Source organism: Rosa chinensis, chromosome 5 (genome assembly GCF_002994745.2).
Source record: "Rosa chinensis cultivar Old Blush chromosome 5, RchiOBHm-V2, whole genome shotgun sequence".
In the NCBI taxonomy this organism is placed as follows: Eukaryota; Viridiplantae; Streptophyta; class Magnoliopsida; order Rosales; family Rosaceae; genus Rosa; species Rosa chinensis.
Window position 1 is genome coordinate 48836275 of NC_037092.1, and position 19476 is coordinate 48855750.

Consider the following 19476-nt stretch of genomic DNA (forward strand, 5'->3'; position numbering starts at 1 on the left):
TATATTGTGTCTAGAGAGATTCCTGATACCATGTCCCGTGCTCATAAGGATAGGGTTAAGAAAACTATTAAGCAATATGTTTGGGATGAACCTTATCTATGGAAATATTGCTCTGATCAACTGATTAGGAGATGTGTGCCTGAACATGAACATAATGCCATACTTTCTTTTTGCCATTCTAAAGCATGTGGGGGTCACTTTGGGTCTAAGAAGACTGCGTTTAAGGTACTAGAGTCGGGGTTCTATTGGCCAACATTGTTTAGGGATGCACATGCCTATTGTTTAACTTGTGATAAGTGCCAAAGAACAGGAAATCTAGGTCATAGAGATCAAATGCCTTTGTCTAATATCATAACTGTTGAAATATTTGATGTCTGGGGTATAGATTTCATGGGACCTTTCCCATCATCTTTTAGGTTTATATATCTTACTTGCAGTGGACTATGTTTCCAAATGGGTGGAAGCAAAGGCCACTAGAACTAATGACTCTAAGGTTGTTGCAGATTTTATCAAGTCTAACATCTTTAGCAGGTTTGGAATGCCTAGAGTTCTCATTAGTGATGGTGGATCCCATTTTTGCAATAGGACGATTGAGGCTCTCTTGAAGAGATATGATGTGACACATAAGGTTTCTACACCTTATCATCCCCAAACTAGTGGGCAAGCTGAGGTCTCTAACCGTCAGATTAAGGGCATATTGGAGAAAACTGTGAACCCTAGCAGGAAAGACTGGTCCTTGCGTTTAGAGGATGTTTTGTGGGCCTACAGAACTGCATACAAAACTCCCATAGGTATGTCACCATATCGAATTGTCTATGGCAAACCTTGCCATTTACCTGTGGAGTTGGTGGGCTGTGAAGCAGTTCAACATGGATATTGATGCAGCTGGGCTTCATAGGAAGTTGCAATTGCAAGAGTTAGAGGAGATTAGGAATGATGCCTTCGAAAGTGCTAAGATTTACAAGGACAAGACTAAGGCATTCCATGATAAAATGATTCGAAGGAAGACTTTTGTTGTGGGACAAAAAGTTCTTCTCTTCCATTCTCGTCTCAAACTCTTCCCAGGTAAACTTCGTTCTCGTTGGATTGGGCCTTTTGTTATCACTAATGTGTTTTCTCATGGAGCTGTGCAGATAAAGAGTGAACAAACAGGTAACGAGTTCAAAGTGAATGGCCATCGCTTGAAGCCTTACTATGAGGCATTTGTGGAACATGAAGTGGAGGCTGTACCCCTCCAAAACATTCCACACCCTGAGGATTAAATGGATGTACAAGTCTAGGCTGAAAAACTATAAACATTAAGCGCTGCTTGGGAGGCAACCCAATTTAGAAGTAGCTATGGAGGAGTCATCAACGTAGATTTGTTTTATCTCTCTCTTTTACTTCTCCAATTTTTCCTTATTTTAGTAGTCATTTTCGTAAATTTCATCCCTATATGCTTAAGTGTTTCATTACATGCTTATTCTTGATTACATTGAGGACAATGCAATATTTAAGTGTGGGGGAAGGGATTTACACTTTTGTCTTGAGTCATATATTGAAAAATAAAAAAAAATTGAAAAATGTCAAAAATTTAAAAATTTTCGTTGCTTTTGTTTTTGTTTGAGTCTTAGGATGCCCTTTCAACTGTCTAGGATGATTCTATATCTCTGAAATCATGATTAAAAGAGGATCACAAAATTGAGATGATTTAAACATGGTATTCTTTGGTTAATTGAGATATATGAAAAATATGTGCCTTGTAGTGGATATGGATTTCGAAACTTTGGTACAGAATATGAGCATGTTAGGATGAGTTTTGATTCATATAAACCCATGTGAGATATTTGAACTCATGTCCCTTTTTCTTGGAGTGAAATGAAAAATATATTCTTGGCGATGTTTGATGATCTCATTATTCTTTCATTTGATTGACTACTTGCCATAGATTAAGTTTGATGGACTAGAGAATGCTAGAATTCGCTCTTGTGCTTGTTGAGACGTTATATCAATACATGGCCCTGATTCTGGAAGGGATAGAGGCACCCTAGGAATTACCACCATTGCCATATAAACTTGTGTCCCTATTTGTGCCCGTCGTGGGACCCCCCTAGATAAGCCCTTTGAGCCTACATCAAGCCTTTTCATTCATCACCCTTAAAATCCTTAACCATGAAGCTTAGTATAGTTACAACCCTACCCTTTGTTCTAAGAACTTAGTGGAGCTATCTTTTGAGACATACTACATGGGTTTGGTGCTAAGGATGAAAATTGAGAAGAGGTGAAAGTTCAAGTGTGGGGGTAGACTTGTCCATAAAGAAAAAAATATGTGAAAGCCGTGAAAAATGAAAAGAAAAGACAAAAAAATTGTGTACGGCTAGAAAAGAAAAGAAAGAAATATTTTTGGATTTTAGTCCCCCATACTTAGTGATTTTGGAGTCTGCTTTGAAATGAAAGCCTACTATAGAAAAATTTGTCCTTTGTCCATTCCACTATAGTTAAAGGGAAGTTTACAATGAAGATTGGGCCCAACATGAAAACATTAGGCCCCTTTTATGTTACCTCTAGGGAAAGTGACGTTTTTGCAATGCCTTGGTGGATTTCTTGAGGTCTCTACATCTACATGTGCTCTGCTAGGTTTTTAGGACATTTTGATAAATCCTTACCTTTCATTTCTTTAAACCTTGAGCCTTAGCCCCATTACAACCCTTGAGAAGACCTTGATCCTTAAGATGGGACAGCCCTTGATGTGGAGATGAGTTACAAGAGTTGAACCTATGGCTTGGGTCCATCTGTGCAAGTAGTTGGTATCCTTCATGAGATCTTTAAAGAAAATTATACATGTGCTTTCGTTTCTTGAATTATGTGATATACTTGCTATCTTTCACATATACTTGAGTGTACAAGCTTTTAAGCATTGCCTTGAATTATGAGAGAAGAAAGAGTGGATATACCTTGTGAGGATTTGAATCAAACTTGTTTGAAACATGCTTAACAGAACCCATCACCATTGTTACAACCAAGTCCTACTTGTGTATGTGAAGATTATGTGTTTAAATTAACTCTCGAATGCCTAAACATTTATTCTTGGTGAAGTGCTAATCTTGGTGTTGTGAAAGTAAGAGATTGCTGAGACAAAAAGTTGAAGGGCTATAGAGTCTGTTTTGTGTCAAGTTTTTAATTTTCGTTGTGTCTTAGTGTGATTTTGCTAAGGGACTAGCAAAAGCTAAGTGTGGGGGAATCTGATAGGAGCATTTTAATGCGACGTTTTACTTGCTTTTTCCTACATTTCTTGCGTCATTTCCTTAGTAAAACTCTGTTTAGGAAAGTTTCCATTCATCGATTGGGAAAGTTCCTATTTGTAGAAAGTTTCTATTTTTGTAGTCTCTATTTATCATTTTTAGTAAGTTTCCATTTTCGGTAGTTTCTATTTCTCATTTTTAGAAAGTTTCCCATTTTCAGTTTAGGAAAGTTGCCATTTTTCATTTTAGGAAAGTTTCTATTTTTCTTACTAGTTTCTATTTTCAGGACCTCGGAGCTAAAAAGTGGAAATGAGCTCACAAATGGAAAGAGGAACTTGCGAACATTAAGGGGAGCAAAGATGAAGAACAATGAGCCGCAGAAATGAGCAGAAATGAAGAAAAGAAGTTTTCCTGGTCCAACCAGGAAACCCTGCGAAAAGAAGGAAAGCTCACCAATGAAGTTTCCAACGTTACTATGAAAAAAAGAAAGGGAAAAATAAAGTGTTAGGACGTTGGAAGATGACATGGCGTAAAGGTGACGCATGGAGGCCCATGAACTCTCAAGAATGAAGTGGATTTTCGGCAAATGGATAAAAGACCCATAAAGCCCATACAACTAGGGTTGTGACGCAAAAGTAAACCCTAGACATCATTGTTGCCGTGAAATCCTAAAGATAAACAAGGAAGTTGGCGTCAAAAATCAGAAATACAAGGGAGATTTTCTAGGGAGATTTTCTAGGGCTATTTTTATGGAAATACATCAAGAGATAAACCCTAGAAGACTCCTAGCCGTCCAAGCCAAGAGAGAAACAAGGAAAATGCTGTGGAAAATCAGAAATATAAAAGAGGATTTCGGTAGAGAATTTCATGGGAGATTTTTATGGAAGGATAATATTATTGGAGAATTATTTTGTGACTATGCCGTGAGAAATAAGGAGAGAAAGGAGGAATCAAAGTGCCAACCAAGCAAAGATAACGCAAGGAGAGATTCAAGGGAGAAATAAAAGGAAAGAGAAAAAGGTGGAGATCAAGAAAAGCTCAAAAGAAGTCTAGATACATTCCTTAATTCCCTAAAGGAAGTTTGGCCAAATTGAACTACAAAAATCAGAAATTATATCAAGGGAATTTCGGCCAAGATTTTGTGGAATTAAAAGAGAATTTTGTGATTGGTTGAACCACCTCGTAGGGCTTATTTGGCAAGATTTTATTGGAGGAAATTATTTGGAATTTTCAGATTAATTCCATGAAGTTTACACGGCTTGGAGAGCAAGGAGGACGTCCCCTATATATTCTCACACTTTCTCAACGTCAAGGGTTCCAATTCTTTACATTCTACACTTTAGAAAAAAATCAGAAGACTCTCTCTAGCATAGCCGTGAGTTCTACCATCCTCTAGGGCAACCACGAAGTTCAAGCAAGGCCAAGGAAGAAGAAGAGAAGCCGTGAGCAACATCCATCCTCCATCTTGAAGATTGCTTTCGAAATTCAAGAGACCACAACATCAATTCATTCATCTCATCTTCATCCACGGTGTAATCCGATTCTCCTTGTAACCTTTGCTTTGTAATTCGTTGGTTTTGCCTTAGTTGACATATATGTTTGAACAATTGTTGAATTCTGGAATTTTTATGATTAATTGATATTTTCAGATTCATATATTACGATTTATGGTTGCTTTTATGTGAGTGTTTGATTAAATTTGCATGATAGAAATCTTTTGTACATTAATCTTGAAGGGTTCAAAACTTTTAGGGTTTTTATATGAATGGTGCTACGAATTTGAGAACATGAATCAACTTTTTGGTTTTGTGTTCTTAAATCAATAAGTAGTAAAGGTTTTGTGCAAAAACCGAATTTAATCAAAGAGAATTGCAATAGGTGGACTTTTTCATACTAAGTTGCACACTTGAGTTGATAGCCTTTCTAGGTGCTTATTGCATTGAATATGTTGTGTTTGACTAGCTTTCTAGGGCTTGCATGCATGTTTGATAGGATTAGTCTTTGTGCTTTCACTTAGATTAATTAGCATTGAAAGTAAAATATGGGAAATTGTTTGCTTTTAACGTTTCACATGATCAACTCCTCTTGCATGACTATGATGAACAATGTTAGAACTTGAATCGATTTAATCACATAAGTCAGTTTTGATCTTTGTTCTCACATTCCATTTGTATTTTTATGTTTTCGCATTTTAATTATTGTGTTAACTTAGTTTTTATTTTCGAAAAAGAAAACCAAAAACAAAATCCCCCCTATTTTCGTAAATAATGTTTATAATTGTAAATACCTTTGTGAATATTATACTTTGTTTTAATTTTAATTGTTTGTTTGTCCTACATTGACAGGTGTACCCTCAATCCCCGGAATAGAACGATCCCTATTTATTATATACTACTAATGACATTTCAGGGTTAAATTATGCGCTTGCTTTCAAGCGCATCACAAAGTCATGTTCAATCCAATATACCTTAAGCAGGTCACACAACAAAATTTTTTATTTTTTAAAGTTTGTTATAAACTTAGCTAATATCTCAATTGATTCCAAGTTGTAAGTCGAGCCCAATAGAAACCGCTACTATTGGTGAGATACGATATAGGGATAGTCGCCTAGACATAAGTCTCTTTCCTTTGTTTCAGAAGGCAGAATGGCCAGATTAAGAAGTAAGTGAGAGGGAGGACTCATTTTAGTGATACTACGGAGGCTACTCCCTCATTGAGGTTTAGGCCCCTATCGGCTACTCCCACATAGTGGTTTAGGCTCATTCTATAATATCTCTGAGATCCAATTGAACCCATCACCCAGGGTCTCAACCTATGACACCATCCGTATGCCCCTTACTCAGCTGGGAAATTAACTTATGTGTTAGACCGTTCTCCAAGTGCTAATAAAGGCCGCCCTCAACCTCAAGAGACCTTAGTAAGGTACTAATGAAGGGTTTAGGCCAATATTAACAAAAGGACCCTTGTCTACTCATACGATTTTACACACTTACAACAATTAAGTATTTAGCTAAATTCATAACCTAAGTATAAAAATCTAAGTGAAACACATACAATTTACAACATGCTAAAAAAAAAATATTCTAAGTGAAACACATTCAATTTACAATATGGTTAAAAAAAAAAACTTCTACAAATTGTACAACAATGATAAAAGACATGCTTAATTTTGTAACACTCATAAAACTTAAACTAAATCACAATTAAAGCTTGGCCTAACAGAAATCGCAATTTGTCACCATTCCACATGTGTAGTACAAAAATTAGCATGCATTCAATATACAACAAATCGATGACACTATAAGTGCAAGGGATTTTAACAATCCCCGGCAGCGGCGCCAAAAATTGATGCGGCTGAAATAGCGTCACAATTTAACCCTGCAAAATGTAGTTGTCAGTATAGGATAAGCAGGGATCGTTCAGTCCGGGGATTGTAGGGTCACCTACACAAAAAGGTCAATTAACAAATAAAAGAATAAAATGGGGGGTTTTGAATTTGGTTTCTAATCTACTTAAAATAAAAACAAAACAAATAAAACTATATACAATGATCGACTTCCCTAACCTAGACCAATACCACTTGAAAATTACTAAGTGTAAAAACAGAAAATTCATTTCAACATGCTACAAAAATGTGCCCACCTTAAATGTCTAGATAAGAGCCAAAATGAAAAGCCTCAGCGGATCAATCCATTTATCTGATTCGTTCTAATGTGGCATGGATCGGAAAAGTCCTTACCAAGCCTAATACTACTAAATTTCGAAAACACTCAGCGTAATTCTCTTAACTAGTAGTATTATCTAACCCTCGAATCAACTCACACGTGCAAATTAACCATTACACATAGAATTTAACACGTAATTTCCAGAATCATTTAATCATTAAAGCATGATTTTTACCACTTTTTAGAACTAATTGCTACTTGTTTAACTCAACGTCTTAACAAATAACAATTACTCTTGGCAAATTAAGCAAACACACAAAAACTCTCACCTTTATTCTAGCATGCAAACTTATGAACCTAACTCTGAAAATTACCAAAACACATAAAAAGGCACAAGATTGTAACATGCATCATAAAAGAATTCTCAAAATTAACTCAATAATAAACTGAAAATCTCAAAAATATTAATAAAAATATTCTGAAAATTTCATGTCTTCAATTACACAACTCACAAATTGAAACACACAAAACCGAAACAAAAATTATAAGTAGAGTCATAGTTACACTTTGAAGCTTTCCTCAGCGGCTTAGCAACACGGTGATTAACTCGTCTCTGCTATGGTGGTGGAGCGTCCTTGACTCAGCGCCTAAGAGCTTTGTAGATTGATGGATGGATGGTGTCACGGTCTTGTAGAATATGGAGGTTTGAGGAGTGAATTGGGTAGTCTTGGAATGATCTTGGCTGGGAAGTGATCTTGGCTGGGAAGTGATGCCAATTCTATTCTGGACATTGCCTATTTATAGGGGAGCATTGGTTGGCTTTCCCAACTAAAACGTCTCCTTTATGGCCTTAACTCCTCTCATAATGGGGCAATTCCTTTAATTTCCGAGCTGAAACGTCTTTCTCTTATTTATTCCTCAACTGAAAAACGTCTTCCTCCTTTATTCTTCAGCTGAAAACGTCTTTCTCCTTTATTTCCCTTCTTCATTGCTTGGTCAAATGTCTTAAATACTTTATTTTATGACTCCATCATTGCTGTTTCCAAGAGTTCCACCAGGCAAGGTTTCCTACAACAAGTAGGAGAATATCAGAATTTTCTACAGAAAATAAAGGGAATTAAAATGTAAAGACCGCAAAAACAGTTGACTGTTAGGAATCCTGATCCAGATAGGATTTTTCATGAATTTTACTTTTTCCGCCTATTTCACTCCAAACACTCAACAAGACTCTCAAAATGACTTACAGACTCAAAACACTAAACTTAAGGGAGAAACAAGGCTAAAATGGGGCACATATTCAATAATATCGTCACACTTTTTGGTCCTATCAATGGAGAAACTCACGGCTTTGCTAAGGAACTTTTCTGATTTTTTTCTAAAGTGTAGAATGTCAAAACTTGGGAACCCTTGATGTTGAGAAGAGGGTAGAATATATAGGGGACGGCCTCCTTTGTTCTCCATGCCGTCCAAACCCTAAGAATCCTCACGGCAATTGCTTGGTAACTCCTCATAATTTCCTCCAATGGTAGCATGCCACTTAAGCCCTATGAGGTGGTTCAACCAATCACAAAATTCCATTTAATTTCCTAATAATCTTGGCCGAAATTCCCTTGATAATATTCTGATTTCATACTTTAAATTCGGCCAAAACTCCTTTAGGGAATATAGGAATGTATCTAGACTTCTTTTGAGCTTTTCTTGGTCTCCACCTTTTTCTCTTTCCTTTTATTTCTCCCTTGAATATCTCTTTGCTGAATTCTCTAGGGTTTTCTTTTGATTCCCTTGTTTTTCTCTTGGCATTGGACGGCAAACACTCTAGGGTAAGTCTCCAAGTATATTTTCTTTCCATAAAAATTATCCTAGAAAATCTCAACCGAAATTCTCTTTGATAATTCTGATTTTCCACGTCATTTTTCTTTGTTTCTCCCTTGGCTTTGGACGGCAAACTCTCCCTAGGGTTTAATCATGCGTCACAAACCCTAATTGTATGGGCTTTTGTGGGCCTTTGATCCAATTGCCGAAAATCCACTTCATTCTTGAGAGTTCTTGGGCCTTGTTGTTTCAACTTCAAGCCTTGTCACCTTCCAACGTCATGACACTTCATTTTTCCATTTCTTTTTCATAATAACGTTGGAAACTTCATTGGTAAGCTTTCCTCCTTTTCGCAGGGTTTCCTGGTTGAAGCAGGAAAACTTCTTTTCTTCATTTCTGCTCATTTCTGTGGTCCATTGTTTCTCATCTTTGCTCCCCTTGACTTTCGCAAGCTCCTCTTTCCATCTATGAGTTCATTTCCACTTTTTAGCTCCGAGGTCCTGAAAATAGAAACTAGTAAGAAAAATAGAAACTTTCCTAAAATGAAAAATGGCAACTTTCCTAAACTGAAAATGGGAAACTTTCTAAAAATGAAAAATAGAAACTACAAAAAAACTTTCTACAAATAGGAACTTTCCCAATCAAAGAATGGAAACTTTCCTAAACAGAGTTTTAATAAGGAAATAACGCAGAAAATGTAGGGAAAAACAAGTAAAACGTCGCATTAAAATGCTCCTATCAGATTCCCCCACACTTAGCTTTTGCTAGTCCCTTAGCAAAATCACATTAAGACTCACTTTAAGACTCAATGAAAATTTAAAGACTCTACACATAAAAAGACTCTAATGCCCTTCAACTTTTTTGTCTCAGCAATCTCTTACTTTCACAACACCAAGATTAGCACTTCACCAAGAATAAATGTTTAGGCATTCGAGAGTTAATTGAAACACATAATCTTCACATACACAAGTAGGACTTGGTTGTAACAATGGTGATGGGTTCTGTTAAGCATGTTTCAGACAAGTATGATTCAAATCCGTACAAGGTATATCCACTCTTTCTTCTCTCATATCATGGCAATGCTTAAAAGCTTATACACTCAAGTATATGTGAAAGATAGCAAGTATATCACATAATGCAAGAAACGAAAGCACAAGTATAATTTTCTTTTTAAAAATCTCATGAAGGATACCAACTACTTGCACAGATGGACCCAAGTCATAGGTTCAACTCTTGTAACTCATCTCCACATCAAGGGCTGTCCCATCTTAAGGTTCAAGAAGGTCATCTAAAGGGTTGTACTAGGGCTAAGGCTCAAGGTTTAAAGAAACGAAAGGTAAGGATTTATCAAAGTGTCCTAAAAACCTAGCAGAGCACATGTAGATGTAGAGACCTCAAGAAATCCACCAAGGCATTGCAAAAACGTCACTTTCCCTAGAGGTAACATAAAAGGGCCAAATGTTTTCATGTTGGGCCCAATCTTCATTGTAAACTTCCCTTTAACTATAGTGGAATGGACAAAGGCCAAATTTTACTATAGTGGACCTTCATTTCAAAGCAGACTCCAAAATCACTAAGTATGGGGGACTAAAATCCAAAAATATTTCTTTTTTTTTTCTTTTCTAGCCGTACACAATTTTTTCTTTTCATTTTTCACGGCTTTCACATATTTTTTATGGACAAGTCTACCCCCACACTTGAACTTTCACCTCTTCTCAATTTTCATCCTTAGCACCAAACCCACGTAGTATGTCTCAAAAGATAGCTCCACTAAGTTCTTAGAACAAAGGGTAGGGTTGTAACTATACTAAGCTTCATGGTTAAGGGTTTTAAGGGTGATGAATGAAGAGGCTTAATGTAGGCTCAAAAGGGGTTTATCTAGGGGAGTCCCACGACGGGCACAATTGGGGACACAAGTTCATTTGGCAATGGTGGTAATTCCTAGGTTGCCTCTATCCCTTCCAGAATCAGGGCCATGTATTGATATAACGTTTCAACAAGCACAAGAGTGAATTCTAGCATTCTCTAGTCCATCAAACTTAATCTATGGCAAGTAGTCAATCAAGATGAAAGGATAATGAGATCATCAAAACATCGCCAAGAAATTAAGAATATATTTTTCATTCATCACTCCAAGAAAAAGGGACATGGCTCAATATCTCACATGGGTTTATATGAATCAAAACTCATCCTAACATGCTCATATTCTGTACCAAAGTTTCGAAATCCATATCCACTACATATGCATGCATTTTTCATATATCTCAATTAACCAAAGAATACCGTGTTTAAATCATCTCAATTTTGTGATCCTCTTTTAGTCATGATTTCAGAGATATAGAATCATCCTAGACAGTTTAAAGGGCATCCTAAGACTCAAAACAAAAACAAAAGCAACGAAAATTTTTAAAATTTTTGACATTTTTCAATTTTTTTGTATTTTTCAATATATGACTCAAGATAAAAGTGTAAATCCCTTCCCCCACACTTAAATATTGCATTGTCCTCAATGTAATCAAGAATAAACATGCAATGAAACACTTAAGCATATAGGGTAGAGAATTACGAAAATGACTACTAAAATCAAAAGGAAAATTGGAGAAGTAAAAGGGAAAGAGAAAGCAAATCTGCGTTGACGACTCCTCCACAGCTACTTCGGAATTGGGTTGCCTCCCAAGCAGCGCTTAATGTTTATAGTCTTTCAGCCTAGACTTGTACCTCCATTTAATCCTCAGGATTTGGAACGTTTTGGAGGGGTACAGCCTCCACTTCATGTTCCACAAATGCCTCATAGTAAGGCTTCAAGCGATGGCCATTCACTTTGAACTCGTTGCCTGTACGTTCACTCTTTATTTGCACAGCTCCATGGGAGAACACATTAGTGATAACAAAAGGCCCAATCCAACGAGAACGAAGTTTACCTAGGAAGAGTTTGAGACGAGAATGGAAAAGAAGAACTTTTTGGCCCACAACAAAAGTCTTCCTTCGAATCATTTTATCATGGAATGCCTTAGTCTTGTCCTTGTAAATCTTAGCACTTTCGAAGGCATCATTCCTAATCTCCTCTAACTCTTGCAATTGCAACTTCCTATGAAGCCCAGCTGCATCAATATCCATGTTGAACTGCTTCACGGCCCACCAGGCTTTATGCTCTAACTCCACAGGTAAATGGCAAGGTTTGCCATAGACAATTCGATATGGGGACATACCTATGGGAGTTTTGTATGCAGTTCTGTACGCCCACAAAGCATCCTCTAAATGCAAGGACCAGTCTTTCCTGTTAGGGTTCACAGTCTTCTCCAATATTCCCTTAATCTGACGGTTGGAGACCTCGGCCTGCCCACTAGTTTGGGGGTAATAAGGTGTAGAAACCTTATGTGTCACATCATATCTCTTCAAGAGAGCCTCAATCGTCCTATTGCAAAAGTGGGATCCACCATCACTAATGAGAACTCTAGGCATTCCAAACCTGCTAAAGATGTTAGATTTGATAAAATCTGCAACAACCTTAGAGTCATTGGTTCTAGTGGCCTTTGCTTCCACCCATTTGGAAACATAGTCCACTGCAAGTAAGATATAGAGAAACCCAAAAGATGAAGGAAAAGGTCCCATAAAATCTATACCCCAGACATCAAATATTTCGACAGTTATGATATTAGACAATGGTATTTGATCTCTAGGACCTAGATTTCCTGTTCTTTGGCATTTATCACAAGTTAAACAATGGGCATGTGCATCCCTAAACAATGTTAGCCAATAGAACCCAGATTCTAGCACCTTAAATGCAGTCTTCTTAGACCCAAAGTGACCCCCACATGCTTTAGAATGACAAAAAGAAAGTATGGCATTATGTTCATGTTCAGGTACACATCTCCTAATCAGTTGATCAGAGCAATATTTCCATAGATAAGGTTCATCCCAAACATATTGCTTAACAGTTTTCTTAAGCCTATCCTTATGAGCACGTGACATGGTATCCGGAATCTTTCTAGAAACAATGTAATTCACAATATCTGCATACCATGGTTCACTTACCTGAAGTCCAAAGAGCTGCTCATCTGGAAACGTCTCCACTAGAGGGAGATGGTCTTCTGCATGGACCAAACGACTCAAGTGGTCAGCTACCACATTTTCACTACCCTTCTTGTCCTTGATTTCCACATCAAATTCTTGCAAGAGTAGTATCCATCTAATCAGTCTTGGTGATAGGAGCACAATGTGCGACGATATTAATGAGTATGTGTTCCATTTTAGCCTTGTTTCTCCCTTAAGTTTCGTGTTTTGAGTCATCGAGTCATTTTAAGAGTCTTGTGGAGTGTTTGGCGTGAAATAGGCAGAAAACGCAAAATTCATGAAGAATCCTAGCGGGATCAGGATTCCTCACCGTCATGCTAATCTGTGGGCCTTAAGAGAGAATTTATGGGTGTATTTTTCTGAAATTAAATTGTTTTAGTTTCTTTTATTTTCTCTAAAAGAATTTAATTTTGTGCCCTTTATTAAATCAGGTTGACCAAGCAATGAAGAAGAGAAATAAAGGAGAAAGACGTTTTCAGTTGGGGAATAAAGGAGAAAGACGTTTTCAGTTGAGGAATAAAAGAAAATGATGTTTCAACTGAAAAATAAATAAAGGAGAAAAGACGTTTCAGCTGGAAGATAAATAAGAGAAAGACGTTTCAGCTTGGAAATTAAAAGAATTGCCCCATTATGAGAGGAGCTAAGGCCATAAAGGAGACGTTTCAATTGGGAAAGCCAACCAATGCTCCCCTATAAATAGACAACGTCCAGAACATAATTGGCATCACTTCCCAGCCAAGATCACTTCCCAGCCAAGATAATTCATTGCCTATCACTTCCTGGCCAAAAACCATTCCAAGACTCTGCCCAATTCACTCCTTAAACTTCCATCACCTACAAGACCGTGACACCATCCATCCATCAATCTACAAAGCTCTAAGGCGCTGAGTCAAGGATGCTCCACCACCATCGCAGAGACGAGTTCATCACCGTGTTGCTAAGCCGCTGAGGAAAGCTTCAAAGTGTAACTATGACTCTACTTATAACTTTTGTTTCGGTTTTGTGTGTTTCAATTTGTGAGTTGTGTAATTGGAGACATGAAATTTTCAGAATATTTTTATTAATATTTTTGAGATTTTCAGTTTATTATTGAGTTAATTTTGAGAATTCTTTTATGATGCATGTTACAATCTTGTGCCCTTTTACGTGTTTAGGTAATTTTCAGAGTTAGGTTCATAAGTTTACATGCTAGAATAACGGTGAGAGTTCTTGTGTGTTTTCTTAATTTGCCAAGAGTAATTGTTATTTGTTAAGACGCTGAGTTAAACAAGTAGCAATTAGTTCTAAAAAGTGGTAAAAACTATGTTCAATGGTTAAACGATTCTGGAAATTACGTGTTAAATTCTATGTCTAATGGTTAATTTGCACGTGTGAGTTGATTCGAGGGTTAGATAATACTACTAGTTAAGAGAATTACGCTGAGTGTTTTCGAAAATTAGTAGTATTAGGCTTGGTAAGGACTTTTCCGATCCAAGCCTACATTAGAATGAATCAGATAAGTGGATTGATCCGCTGAGGCTTTTCATTTAGGCTCTTATCTAGGCATTTAAGATGGGCACATTTTTGTAGCATGTTGAAATGGATTTTCTGTTTTTACACTTAGTAATTTCTTAGTGGTATTGGTCAAGGTTAGGGAAGTCGATCATTGTAGATAATTTTATTTGTTTTGTTTTTATTTTAAGTAGATTAGAAACCAAATTCAAAAACCCCCCATTTTATTCGTTTATTTGTTAATTGACCTTTTTGTGTAGGTGTACCCTACAATCCCCGGACTGAACGATCCCTGCTTATCCTATACTGACAACTACATTTTGCAGGGTTAAATTGTGAGGCTATTTCAGCCGCATCACTTGGTTTCGCCTCCTTCGTGCGCTCAAAAGCAAGCGCATAATTTAACCCTGAAATGTCATTAGTAGTACGTAATAAATAGGGATCGATCTAATCCGGGGATTAAGGGTACACCTGTCAATGTAGGACAATTAAGCAATTAATAAAGACACAAAGTATATTATTTACAAAAATAAAATAAAGTATATACATAATTACGAAATTAAAGGGGGATTTAGGTGTTGGTTTTCGGAAATAAACTAAGTAAAGAAAACAAAGAAAACTAAAAAAAACATAATTACACGAATGGAATGAGAGAACAAAGATCAAAACCGAAACTATGATCAAATTCGATTAAACCCTAATATTGTTCATCTAAGTCATGAGAAAGGAGTTGATCATGTGAAATATTCGAAAGCAAATAATTTCCCATTTTTTACTTTTCAATGCTAATTAACCTAAGTGAAAGCACCTAGATTAATCCTATCAAACATGCAATCAAACCCTAGAAAGCTAGTCAATCATGTCATGTTTAACGCATTACACATAGAGAAAGGCTATCAACTCAAGTGTACAACTTAGTATGGAAAAGTCCACCTAATTGCAATCCTCGTTAATTAAATTCGATCTTTGTACAAAACCTTTACTACTTTGATTCAAGTTTACACAAAACGAAAAGTCGATTTCATGCTCTTAAACCTAGCATCATTCATATCAAAACCCTAAGTGTTTGCAACCACATAAGATTAAAATAAAAAAGTTATCTATAACGCAAATTTAATTAAACAAACCCACATAAGCAACTCTCGAAGAACAATAATATGAATCTGAAAATTCTCAATTAATCATAAAAATTCCAGAAATTAATATTTGTTCAAACACATATGTCAACTAGTTCATAACCAACGAAATTCAAAGCAAAGGTTACAAAGGAGAATCGGATTACACCGTGAGATGGGGATGGTGATGAACGATTGATGTGGTGGTCTCTTGAATCTCGAAAGCAAGCTTCAAGGTTGGAGATGGATGATGGATGCTCACGGCTATGATTCTTCTCCCTTGGCCTTGCTTGAACTCGTGGAGATGACTAGAGGATGGAGAAACTCACGGCTATGCTAAGAAGATTTTCTGATTTTTTTTCTAAAGTGTAAATTGTATGGAGAAGAGGAACCCTTGACGTTGAGAAAGGGGGAGTTTTATATAGGAGCATGGCTAGGGTTCACAAAGCAATCAGAATTTTCCACATAGCTTCAACCAATGATAATTCGCCAAGTAAGCTTGTGATGTGGTCCAACCAATCATAGAATGCCAAGTAAGCCTTGTGATGTGTTCCAACCAATCATAATTCTCTAAAATACCTCCCTAATATTTAATTGCCGAATTTCCTTGAAATTATTCTGATTTTCTTCATGAATTTCTGCCAACATTCCTTTAGGGAATTTAGGGATGAATCTAGACGCCTTTTTAGCTTTTCCTTGGTGCACACATATTTTCCTTCCATAAATATCTCCCTTGAATCTCTCTTGGCGTCATCTCCTTTATTATTTCTGATTTTCACGTTGGCAATCACACCAAATTATTCCTCCAACAATATTTCTTTCCATAAAAGTCTCCCAAGAAAATCTCTCCTTGAAATCCTCAATCAATCATCTTCAATTCCCACGTTGTCACCTTGTTTTTCCTTAAGTATTACACGGCAAATTTAATTCCCAAGGGAAATGTATTTTCTTTTTTTAAAAACTCTTCCTTGAATCCCTCCTTGCCATGTCATCTTCATGAAACTTCTCGTTCCATTTATGAACTCAATTCTGCTTATTTATTCCAAAAACCTGAAAATAGAAGCTTTCTAAAATAAGAAATGGAAACTTTCTTAAACTAAAATGGAAACTTTCTAAAAATGGAAAATAGAAACTATAAAACGGAAACTTTCTACAATTAGGAACTTTCCCAATCAAAGAATGGAAACTTCCCTAAACAGAGTTTTAATAAGGAAATAACGCAAGAAATGTAGGGAAATAACAGTTAAAACGTCGCATTAAAATGCTCCTATCAAATTCCCCCACACTTAACTTTTGCTAGTCCCTTAGCAAAATCACACAAAGACTCAACGAAAATTTAAAGACTCTACACAAACAATGACTCTATTGCCCTTCAACTTTTTGTCTCAACAATCTCTTACTTTCACAACACCAAGATTAGCACTCCACCAAGAATCAATGTTTAAGCATTCGAGAGTTAATTGAAACACATAATTTACACATACACAAGTAGGACTTGGTTGTAACAATGGTGATGGGTTCTGTAAAGCATGTTTCAGACAAGTATGATACAAATCCTCACAAGGTATATCACTCTTTCTTCTCTCAGAATTCATGGCAATGCTTAAAATCTTATAACCACTCAATTATATGTGAGAGAAAATATTTTGAGGCAATCAAATAGCTCACATATATACGAAACGAAAAGCACTTTGTGAATATAATTTTTTTTTCAAAAGATCTCATGAAAGATACCAACTACTTGCACGGATGGACCCAAGCCATAGGAACTCTTGTAACTCATCTCCACATCAAAGGTTGTCCCATCTTAAGGATCAAAAAGGTCTTATTAAGGGTTGTAATGGGGCCAAGGCTCAAGGTTTAAAGAAATGAAAGGGTAAAGAACTTAACAAAGTGTCCTAAAAACCTAGTAGAGCACATGTATATGTAGAGACTTCTAGAAATCCACCAAGATATATCAAAACGTCCCATCCCATAGAGGTAATGTAAAGAGGCCAAATGTCTTCATTTTGGGCCCTAACTTCACTCTAAACTTCCTTTGAACTCTAGTGAATTGGACAAAGGCCAAATTTTTCTGTAATGGGCCTTCAATTCAAAACAAACTCCAAACTCACCAAGTATGGGGGACTAAGATCCATAAACATTTATCTTTCTTTCTTTCTAACCGTGTACAAATTTTTTTTTTTTTTTCATTTCTTTTTCGCGGCTTTCACATACATTTTTTTTTATGGACAAGTCTACCCCCACACTTGAACTTTCACCTCTTCTCAATTTTCATTCTCAATGCTAAATCCTTAAGTAAAGTCCCCAAAAGATAGCTCCACTAAGTTCTTAGAACAAAGGGTAGGGTTGTAACTATACTAAGCTTCATGGTTAAGGATTTTAAGGGTGATGAATGAAAAGGCTTAATGTAGGCTCAAAGGGGCTTATCTAGGGGGGTCCCACGACGGGCACAATTAAGGACACAGGTTTATTTGGCAATGGTGGTAATTCCTAGGGTGCCTCTATCCTTTCCAGAATCAGGGCCATGTATTGATATAACGTTTCAACAAGCACAAGAGTGAATTCTAGCATTCTCTAGTCCATCAAACTTAATCTATGGCAAGTAGTCAATCAAATGAAAGAATAATGAGATCATCAAAACATCGCCAAGAAATTAAGAATATATTCTTTTTAATTATCACTCCAAGAAAAAGGGAAATGGCTCAAATATCTCACATGGGTTTTTATGAATCAAAACTCATCTTAACATGCTCACATTCTGTACCAAGGTCACGAAATCCATATCCACTACACATGCACATGCTTTTCATATATCTCAATTAACCAAAGAATACCATTTAAGATCATCTCAATATTGTGATCCTCTTTTAGGTATAATTTCAGAGATATAAGCTCATCCTAGACAGTTGAAAGGGCATCCTAAGACTCAAAACAAAAACAAAAGCAACGAAATTTTTAAATTTTTGACATTTTTCACTTTTTTTTGTATTTTTCAATATATGACTCAAGATAAAAGTGTAAATCCCTTCCCCCACACTTAAATATTGCATTGTCCTCAATGTAATCAATCATAAGCATGCAATGAAACAATTAAGCATATAGGAATGGAATTTACGAAAAGACTACAAAAATAAAGGAGAAAATTATAAAGTAAAAGAAATAGCGAAAGAGAAAGCAAATCTGTGTTATTGAAGACTCCTTCACAGCTGCTTCTGAATTGGGTTGCCTCCCAAGCAGCGTTTGAATTTAACGTCTTTCAGCCAGACGGTACCTCCATTAAATAAAGTTAGTGACTATAATTAACAAAGAAATACAAAAAAAAAATATATATATATATATATATATATATATATATATATATATATAAACAAGTATAACAAGTTAGTGAATTACAAACTACATGTAATATTAACAAGTTAAGTACACAAGTTAACAAGTCAGTACATAAGACACAAGTTAAGTACACAACTGAGTAAAAAAAAAAAACACGAAAAATATTTACACAAGTGTTTTTTTTTTTTCTTTTTCTTTTCTTTCTTTGTACGAAAATACTTACAAATATTTACATTCTTTCCTTTCCTTTACAATTATTTCCAACACTTAGGTACAGGAACAGGGAGTCTCGATGTGCAATGGGACTGAAACAGCTACCCTTTTCAAGACTATGTTTAATCCAATATACCTTAGTGAATCATAATATTTTCATTTGTTATATATACCATTGATTTCAAATTCAATTCCAAGCGGTAAATCAAGAGGACGTGCGGCCCAAGTATAGTCGTCAAGACACTAAGTCCCTCCTACATCCTTTGGGCAACCTTACTGAAATGGCCAGGTAGGGGAGGACGAACACAAGAGGTAGGATCCATTTTGGCATAGGCTACTCCCTCATTGAGGTTTACGCCCATTTGTAAGCACTTCTGAATCCAAGAACCAGTCATGAGCGTTGTCCCCTTCCTAGACACCATCCCACATAGGCTATACTTACTTGGATATAAAAGGTCCTAAGTGTGAAGACAGTTCAATGAATGTTAATAAAGGCCGCCCTCAACCTTAAGGGACCTGAACTAGGTACCAATAAGGGGTTTAGGCCAA

General features: G+C 36.3%; 1 pseudogene; it reads left to right on the forward strand.

Moving 5' to 3' along the window:
• The first annotated feature begins 445 nt into the window (after window positions 1-445).
• Window positions 446-19476, forward strand: part of LOC112167873 — a 175352-nt pseudogene continuing 156321 nt past the window's right edge.